Source organism: Acromyrmex echinatior, chromosome 3 (genome assembly GCF_024713525.1).
Source record: "Acromyrmex echinatior isolate Ae372 chromosome 3, ASM2471352v2, whole genome shotgun sequence".
Lineage (NCBI taxonomy): Eukaryota > Metazoa > Arthropoda > Insecta > Hymenoptera > Formicidae > Acromyrmex > Acromyrmex echinatior.
In genome coordinates this window covers 894,185-905,292 of record NC_141854.1, presented here as the reverse complement: position 1 = coordinate 905,292, position 11,108 = coordinate 894,185, and positions in this window count along the sequence as shown.

Genomic DNA, 11,108 nt, shown 5'->3' with positions numbered 1-11,108 from the left:
TTTAAGCTACATTTATTATTTCCTAAATATTTACAAATTATTGTAGGATCGGTCTTGTCACTCATTTTATCTTTAGCGCTTCAAGTTCACGCGGCGTTCGCGATGCAGTAAGGATCCGCGCACAAAGATGGTCGCAACTGTTTCCGACTGAGGGTCTGAGCACAAAAATTGTCGTAACACTTACTTAAACTTAAATTGTGACGTAAGTAACGCACAAGCTTTTACGTATGACGTACAACTTATTACTGTGTTTCCAAGAGGCGGCATAGATCGTACGTCATACGCCAAAGCTTGTGCGTTACTTACGTCTACAACTTAAGTCTCTAAGTAAGTGTTACGACAATTCTTGTGCTCAGATCCTGAGTCGTAATCGTAAGTTGTTGTAGATCAACGCACAATGATTTTACATATGTCATTTACGTATATGCTATTGCGTCATCAGTTATTTGTGTCAACTGACGCAATAGGATATATGTAAATAGGATAAACGACATACGTAAAATTATTGTGTGTTGATCTACAACTTACGATTATGACTCAGTCGGAAACAGTTGCGATCATCTTTAGGCGTGGATTCTAAGGATTACGAAGGATTACGTGACAGACAGGGTTAGTGACGTAAGGGCAGAGGAGACGTAATGTGACATAATTACTCGTAAACGTGCGACGCACATTCCCGATCAATCACAGTTATGTTTTTCTCTGCCTTACCCTATGTCACGCTTGCATCTAGTTGCATCTTGTTACGTCTCGTTCTCGATTATAGTCCTAACAAGATCCGCGATCGATAACAAGGTATACCATCGATAATAGTTGTCTTCTTCTTCTTTTTATTGGCCAGACAAGTTGGAACTGAGCCATTGAGTATCCGCGGCACTTATGTGGTGAGTAACAAAAAACAATATGAAGAATACGAAAGTCTAAAATAGAAACACAAACTCAGTTGCGCGTTTGAAGTCGGTCATTCTTCAAAAATGATGACGCAATAACACGTCCGATCACGTCGATAGACAATAAACCAATGTAGTAGTAGTCCTAGAATGCGTCAGCACGTGCGTTATATACAATATATATTGGGTCATCTAAAAAGTATCCGCGATACTTTGTCACTAGATATATGACCATCAACACACATCTAGTGACAAAAAACCGCGGATACTTTTTAGATGACCCAATATATTTTTTTTTCATCTTTCAGTGTTTAAGTAATAAAGTTTCTTCTAAACGAATCCTGAATTTAAGCCTTATCTCACATAATTATTTTCAAAATATATTCAAAAACTCGTTCATTGAAAAAGAATATGGTATTTTTTAAGAAATATTTTGACCTAGTTACACCGAACACTTGGTAGGCGTATTAAGTATTACATCTGTACCAAATCATTTGATTACTTTAGTCAGAGGCTCTGCTAGTCACATGACAAAAATTTATCGAACGCACTTCTGCCAAATGAATAAGGGCCATGACACACAAAAAAAGAGATTTAAGCAGTAAAAGATAAGCAGTGAGCAAATCACAATAGAGTCCGTAAGGCCATAACACAAACAGTAGCCAATCCAACATGTTGATTTCCTTATTGCTACGTCTTACTGCCTTAAGTTTTTTGTGTGTCATGGCCTCATTATGCTGGCGTCCCATGGAGCGGAAATAGCGAAACCAATCACAATTATAGAAAAGAAAGCAGAGTAATGATTGCAGAATTGTATTGGGTCATCTAAAAAGTATTCGCGGTTTTTTGTCACTAGATGTGTGTTGATGGTCATATATCTAGTGACAAAGTACCGCGGATACTTTTTATATGACCCAATAATTGATCTCGATGTTCCATTTCGCTGTAGGTTTCCGCTCCATGGGACGCCGGCATAATTGCTCGGAGTGTATATCAATTCACGCACGTTCCATTTGCACACTATTCAATCATAATGCCTGAACAGTGGAAAGCCCCTAAGCACCGGTCGATGTGAGTGGCCGTGGGCAATTGCACGGTGTGCAAGTGCACCGCTCCTAACTCTTTGTATCGTATCGTATCGTATCTTCCAACAGAAAATCTGAAGCTGAGCTGAATATTGAGAATTATTTTCAGTATTAAGTAAAAAGTCATAATAATGGGTGGAAAATCAATCCAGGATACCTATCATAGAACAAAGTCGAAATGGATGCCGATCGAAATTTTATTTTGTTTTCCTTAAAAAACACAATAGATATCTAGAGAATAATTTCAATCGGAATCCATTTGGCTGGATCCGATTTGGACACTCACGCGCTTTAGCAGTTATACTCGTCATTCTGTCTTTATCATTCATTACATGCAAAATAAAAATAGAAATGCTAAAAGCGCTGACAACATCTAAAGCCTATTCTACAATGATCGTATAGAATAGACTTAAGATAATTCATTAATATCATAGTCGAGAATTCTTTTAAACTCTTAATTCTGATTGGCTGATTCTTACGGTACGTCTTATGGTTACTGCTACGGAAGGTGTGTGTGGAAGCCCTTATTCTTCATAGCTTATTAGCCTTCTCAGTGACGAAGCAAGGGGACAAAGCAAGGAATAGGAAAAGGATAAAAATGGATGATGCGACCTATGTTTCTAGTGTTCTAGCATTAATTGGCGATATCATGGCGACTGCAACGCAGTTTATTATTCATTTAGGGTCTAAGCACAATGAAGGAATAGAAATAAAATATTAAGATTTTAACCTATCAGAAAGCAATTATATTAGAATACGGTTCTGATAGATTAAAATTTTAATATTTTATTCCTATTCCTCCATTATGCTCAGGCCCTTGCGCAGTACTGCGAGCAGAGCATCCTGGGTACCTATCATGGAACAAAGGAAGGGATTTCAAACAAAATTATTCAATTATTCCCTAAATTTCTTAGGTCTGTTCGTGTTGCTTGCATTTTTTGCACTCAGCAAAACTTTGTTTTCTCTAAGGACCACTTTTACCACCGTCAATTAACTTAATCAGCCTAGTAACTGTAATGAAATAAAAAGAGACAGAAATAATTTTATCTCTTTCTATTTCATTACTGATTAAGTAAATCGACGATGATAAAAATCCTAAGGCACTATACACGTAGGTATTCGCATTCCACCATTTTAAATTTTTCCCCAGTTTCCTCATTCATTGCTCTATCCTCACTGCGGCAAAATGGAGACAGAGCAACGAATGGAGAAACCAGGAAAGGATTCAAAATGGTGGAATGCGACGTTTATAGTGTCTTACTTTCTCTCATTTTAATGCCCAAATATACGTCTATCTCATTTTATTGCAAAAATTTTTGAGGATATCAATGCGAACAGACCTATTGTGTTTTTTATGAAAAACAGAATAATTCTGATCGGAATCCATTCCGATTTTGTTCCATGAAAGATATCTTGATGTCCTATTCTTGAAAAATATCGCATACGAAAAACTGGGGAAATACTATAGTATACGTATGCTGATATTCATAGTCAGTTCTTATATTCGAGACCGTCTTAAGTTCAGTTTTTAGGCGTCACGAACCAATCAGATCGCATTAGCATCTTTAGACAGTCTTGAAATAAGAACCGACTATGAATAGAAATAGAATCCATTAAAATTTTTATTTTCATTTTTTATTTAACTTATATTATTAAATACTTTTCTATAATAATTTTTATATATATTGGGTCATCTAAAAAGTATCCGCGGTTTTTTGTCACTAGATGTGTGTTGATGGTCATATATCTAGTGACAAAGTACCGCGGATACTTTTTAGATGACCCAATATTATGTAATAGTGTATTCGATTAGGAAAAAGTTAGTGCCCACCAGTGCACATTCAGTAAACCAACATTGGACAAATTTCATGGACTGCACTGAATAGTGCAAGTGCAAAAGCTGATAGTGAAATACACCAATATTTTCAGTGCAAAAGCTGAAGTGCCATTTGAGTTGACTAGACGGGAAGAACGAAAAAATAACCTCGACATCTCATGTTCATAGTTTTAAATAATGATTTTTTATTTATACAGGATCCGGCAAAATGATCTCCCACATTTTGCACCGCCACTGTCCCCGAACCACTGAAGAGAGGGAGAGCTTAGCGTAGTCGGTTGGTAGCTCGCGCCTTGCCATTTCAGTTATCGTCATGAATTAGACGGGCGAGCATCGTGCTTTCGTTATCGAAACATTTATGAAAAGTAACGAATCTGTGATTACGACGCAAAGAACTTTTCGTACTCACTTCGCACTTGGTAGACATGCTCCAGTTCCAGATCGCAAAACAATACTGTTGTGGGTTTCAAATTTTAGAGCTACAGGTTCAGGTTTAAAAAGAAAATCAACTGGTAGACCCAGAAGTGTTCGGACACCTGAAAATGTTGCAGCTGTAAGAGAAGCAGTTGAACGATCTCCTAGCCGTTCAGTTGTTAAACATGCCTCTGCTTTGGGTTTGTCAGATCGTTCTGTGAGAAGAATTTTACACGCCGATCTGAAGTTCCACCCATACAAAATGATGATCGTGCAAGAACTTAGTGAACGGGACTGAGAAAATCGCAGAGCATGTTCCAACGATATTCTTCAAAACGTCCCACAAAATGCTCTTTTAATAACGAGTGACGAAGCTCGTTATTAAAATGGCATAGCATAAATTTTCAGTTAATAAAAATAAAATCTAAATAGCATTTACAATGGCGTTTTTATTAAAGATTAAAATGTGGGAGATCATTTTGCCGGACCCTGTACATGCAATTAAATAATATACAGATAATGTGTGTATATATATATATGTATAATGATCAAGAATATCACGTACTTAAGGGAATGCTAAAGAAATCAAATTATCGACATTACAGATGTATAAAAATCTCCGAATTAATTGAACGGAATAAAAAATCCTTTTACAGGATTAAAGTAGACGCAAAATTAGATAGCACGAAAGTGAACTTTACAATAAAATCGAAAAAAAGTTAGAAATTTAAAAAATTTTTTTCGATTTTAATATGAAGTCCACTATCGCGCCATTTAATTTTTCCTATACTTTAATCCTGTAAAGGGATTTTTGATTCAATCAATTCGGAGATTTTTATACTGCAATGTCGATAATTTGGTCGAATATCCTCTTAAGTGTTTTGTATTAGATTCAGTATCAAAGATAAGTATTTTACGATCAACTTCTAAATTTATCGTAAAACTGTTCAAAAGTTATTTTAACATCTCTGATATGAATGTTATACGATATATCTTATAGCATATGTTTATGAAATACTCTTATTTATAATAAATATTACAATATCAATGGCTATTAAGCAAATATGTATGAGTACATAAACAATGTTGTATAAAATTTTAAAATTGGTTTTATATAAAAAAAATGAATTTAAATTTATTCAATACAATTTTATAAGATCGCTAAACATAGATGTATAAACATAGTATAAACTATGGCTTGGTTATTTTGACGACAGTAATTATGTATGTCATTTCATGTGTAACATTTATTTTAACGACTTATGTATTATAGTATATGTATAATCAAATATATAATTATGATTATATGTGCAATCATAATAAAAAAATTTATAAGCAATTACTGCTTAATGTTTCTTGTAGTTGAATAAAATATACATTAACCTGCAATTTATTACTAATAAAATTTTTATTGCTTATCTTCATCATATTTGTTATCAGATATAAATTAGAACATTATTGGATACAAATAAGTGATTATAATTGTACATATAATGCATGAGTGTAGTTAAAATTACGTTACACATAAAATGGCAGTGTCGCCGAAGTAGCCAATTGGTATATTATTGTACATAATTTTATACTGTTGTCGAAATGACCAATCTTTAATTAATTGCTCATACATATTTATTGATGTGTCCTATCGAAAAAATTTTGATAATGTATACGTCATATTCAATGTACCTAAATGTATACAACAATATCGATACTTTTTTATAATCGTCAAAATAGCTGATTGACATATATGTGTACACACACACACACACACACACACACACACACACACACACAAACGCGCGCGCGCGCGCACGCCCGCCCGCACGTCCGTCCGCACACCCGCCCGCACACCCGCCCGCCCGTACGCACGCACGCACGCAGGCTGCTCCTCGACCTGATGAAGTAGACTTCAAGGTTCACGAAACGGTGGCATTCCAAGAATGGATTTGGATACGGAGGAACCCGCAAAATGCATAATCTTCATATATTGTTTCCTTATTTTATTAAACACTTAATTTTGCGTCGCAATGAAATTTATAATTGCATTTTAAATACTTAAAGTATTTATACAAAAACAGTTTAGATTAATTTTCATTATATATGCTTTTCAAATTTTAGTATTGTAATAAGAAAATAATAATAAATAAAGTAAATAATCTATAAAAATATTTGATAAAAATGAAATACTTGAAATATAATAATTCATATGTATATAGTTTATTTAAAATAAAAATATTAACATTTGTAAAAATATAATATAACTTTAATGCTAATACTTTTAATGCTAATACTTTAAAGTAAAATAAACATCTCGCGTATGTAAGATTGTAGAGATGTATATTTCTGATGCACAATTTGTGAATGTAGCACAATTAAGGCCACAGCACACACTCTTGCATAATGCATAGTACATAAACGAATCACAATTAATCAGAATCTTTCGTTTCATTCCACGGAAAAGTAGTATTTCAATTGGTTGATTTCCTTATGCACTATGCATTATGCGTTATGCAAAAGTCTCTGCTGCGGCCAGATAGCAAGATACCTTCACGGTATTGGAATGGTCTTCTTCTTCTTGTTCGATGTTAATTGGCCCTTGCCGTGGAGTAGCAGCAATTCCGACCAGAGTGAACCTAGTAGCTGAAACAAATAACCAGACAGGGGCGCCGCGTGGGAGGAGAGGAGAGAAACAAAGTTCTCCACCCTTTCCTTAAAACAAAGACATGTTCATGGAAATCAGGTACTGAGGTTTAAAGATTTGAGATATGCAGTAATTAAACGATACAAAGTAGGGGGGGGGGGATTGTTAATCATACAATGAATATTAAGGGGATGAAACGGGAAGTGTTTTTTCAGATAATTTAGTCACGAAATTTAGTCGATTTATGAATACAAAGTTTGCAATAAAAGAGAATATGATTAATGTCCTGATTTGGATCACCACAGGGACAGGCGAATTGACAATATTTTTTCGATGCAGGCTGTATGCTAGATGATAATGGTTAGGTCTAATTCTGGAGATGGTGACGATCTCCTCTCTTTTAGATTCTTATGATAGAACCAAGGCTTAGCTGAGTTACTTCTATGAAAATCATCATATAGCTACCCTTTAAATGTTGCGCAGTGATCTAAGTGTGCTTAAAATTTAGTGTTGAGGGATTGCTTGGAGACCATAAAAAAGTCTTGAAATGGTATTTTAAATTTAGGGCGGTGTCCACTAAGAGCGGCCTCATTGGCAAGGTGGTCTCGTTACTGATTATATCTTTATGACCAGGAGTTCAAATAAAATTAATTTTGAAACCATGTTGCGTTAAAAAGGACAGACGATCCTTAATATCTAATGTAATATGGTTCGCATTTTTAGAGTTGTAAGACAATATACCCTGAAGAGCACTTAAAGAGTCAGAATAGATGGAAGCCTCGTCACAACATCGATTTTCAATAAGATTAATCGCTTGAAGGATAGCCCAAGACTCGGCTGAGAAAATTGAAGTCTCCGGGGGAAGCTCGAACTTGAGTGCAACGTTAAGATCTGGTGAATAGATTGTGGAGCCCACGTGATCATCGCTAACGGACTTAGAGCCATCGATGTAAATAATGGGACCGCGATTGGCATATGTGTTATAGTTTCTAGGAATCGGGCTTCAGGATTCGCTTTCTTAGGAACATTGATGAGGGAATTGTCAAATTGATGGACATAAGTATAGCTTTCATAACTGTGTTTATAAGCATAAGGCACGTTGGATCTGCGAATGATTTTAAGTGAGTATTTCTGCATAGTACTTGAACGCGGTACAGTAACTAGGGCTCGCTGTCTTCTTGAGGGGGACCTATGCAGCCTGTTCCAAGCTTTCAAAGCTGTATAGTACTGGGGAGTTCTTCCTGGAGAAAGCCTTATAGATGAACTTCGAGGTCATGTAGCCAAATCTGATGTTAAGAGGGGTTTCCTTTGCTTCGGCCATAATGACGCTGATATGTGTAGATATCCGAGAGCAAGACGCAGGTTTCTGTTGACTAACCTTTCCAGTTGTAAAAATTCAATCTTATTGCTCTTGAGCTTGAACACTTGACATCCATATTCGATAGCAAAGCGAAATACAGCTCTATAAAGGGTGAGAAGTAAGCTTGGATGAGATCCCCATTTAGTGCCTGCGAGAATTGCTAGTATATTAGTAAGATTACGTCTCTTATTGACCAAGATCTTTAGGTGCTCTTTGCCGCTCAACTTGGGGTCGAGAGTGAAGATGGCAGATTGTACTCTAGGAATTTCTACGTTCTGAATGTGTAGTTTAATGTCCGGATGTGACTGTTCCTTCCTTGTAAAAAGCATCCATTGAGTTTTTGAGGGGGAAACTTCCAAGCCCCTGTTTCTCAAGTAAGCATATATTGGGTCATCTAAAAAGTATCCGCGGTTTTTTGTCACTAGATGGTGTTGATGGAAGATTGGACCGACGATCTAGCATCTTCAGCGTTTTGGTTTGATGAAAAGATAACGACATCGTCCGCATATTGTAAGAGAAGAGTGTCCTCATGTAGACATTTATTAATATCCGCACAGTAGAGATTGAAGAGCAAAGGGCTAAGGATGGACCGTTGAGAGATATACCTTTCAAAGCGATGTATGGACCTTTAAACACGCCATCACAAATGAACGTGATTTGTCTGTTGGAAAGAAGGTTACTTATGAATTTAATGATTTTGGGCGGAATTCTAAGACGTTGTAAATCTTCAATTAAAATAGAAGGAATCACGTTGTCGAACGCTCCCTCAATGTCCAAAAATGCACATATAGTAAGGGCATTATTAATGAAGGCGTCCTGAATATAATTTGTCACAGCAACAAGATTGTCACAGGCACACTGGGGGCGGAAGCCTGTTTGGTTAAGCGGCAGTATGGCATTGGATTCAGTAAATCACCTCAACCTCAGATAGATAATTTTTTCTATAATCTTTAAGAGGCACGAGAGAAGAGAAATTGATCTGACACCTTTTCCATTTGGTTTAGGGATAAGGACGACCATTGACTTATTCCATTCCGCAGGGAAAATTCCTTGATAAAAAAGATTATTATAGATTTGTAATAGCACAGAAAGACTATCCGGTGTTAAGTTCTTAATGATGTTATAGTCAATCTGGTCGGTCCCTGGAGCTGAATCTAGTTTTGGCTGAATCAATAGCTAAGAGTAACTCCTTCATAGTAAAAGGATTGTTCAAGAATTTAGCGCTTTCGCACTGCGGGGGTATTTTCTTCAAGAAGGATACACTCTGAGATGGAATTTCGAGGACTACAAGAGGGAGGACAGATTTTATTAATTTACACATTTTCCTGTGCAGCCGACAGCGATCGACCAGATGACATAACGGAAGCTAAACGTCGGTTTTTAAAAGCTTTGACCTGCAAATTTTAGCAGACGGAGTATGAGCGTTAAAACTGTTGCATAGTTCCTTCCATTTCCTTCTCTTAGTTCTTCTGAGGACGCATCTACATGCCGAAGCAGTGCACTTATAAGCGTTATAGTCCTCTGAACTTGACTGGCGGTTCCAGAGTCTCTTTGCCTCGTGTCTGACGTCAACCGCGGCCTGGCATTCTTCGGTCCACCAAGGGGGGGAGGAGAAGACGTTTCTCAATCATCGGTTTTGATTTCGGAGTACGTGATCCAGGAGGGAACAGAGCGTTTAGGATGCCTTTGATCTCTTTTACAAAACTATCATATTGAGAGGTAGCATCGTCCGTCGTTATCAAAATAGAGGCAAAATCAATACAAGTTAACTTGTGAATAAAGATCTTCATTTGAAGAGAATTAAGTTTAATTTTATACTTGAATGTAGTTCTTAGGCAAGAAAGAATATTGAGGTTAATAACAACAGGAAAGTGATCACTAGAAATGGAGTCGAGTTCTGTATAACAGTTACTAAGAGTCAGGACAGGAGGCGTTACGACAATAAGATCGATGACTAATATTTGCGAGTCGGGAGGGGTCAAAAGGGTAGGTTTATAATCGTTGCAGATAATAAGATTACGATCTTCGAGGAAGTTTAAAAGAGATCTGCCAAGAGAATCAGTAATCGACAGCCCCAAACTATGTTATGCAAGTTGAAATCGCCTAGGAGGACGGCTGGGATTGATTCGCAACATAATCAAGCAGGCCCTAAACCGTAGGAGGAGTTCGTGACGACGGATGTCTGTGTATGTTAATAATGAGAAAGGAGAGGCCTTGAGTTTGATACCTATAAAGCTTGATACCGATGATCTCGATTGAATGATGGCCAAGATGAGTAAGGTCAAGAAGATCAAAACGGAAAGATTTTTTAATAGCAATACCTACCCCGCGTTGGCCGGTGCGGCGGATGTCACCTCTAACAAAATTATAGATGTTAAAGTGTAAGTAAGTATTTTCGGTGACCATAGTCTCTTGGAGACACCAGAGATCGTATATGTAATCATTAGCCTGAATTTCCGTAAACTCCCTACAATTCCAACTAGCGATAGAAACAGGCTTGTTAGGAGACATAAGTAAAATTGGGTTATGAAAGTGAAAGGTGATTTAAAATAAAGTAACAGAAAAATTAGTAATAATTGTAAGCGCGATCGTTAGAAAAAGCGGGAGGGTCAGCTTAATAATTATCATAATAAGTGCGCGGGTCGTCATAGTCAATCAGCTGTCGGTAGAAGCGAGGAGAGTGCGGTTCTATATATGAGCTTATATGATTTAAAAATTGTTTAAGGAGCACAGAGAACATGGCCACATCTATGTGTCCGGCAGGAAGGGCATCATGTTCGTAATAACAGTTATCTCGTGGATGATTAGCTCGATCATGATTGAGAAGGACGTCGTCTCTCGATATATTGGAAGATCTGCCGTTCGGAGATATCAGATATTCCCT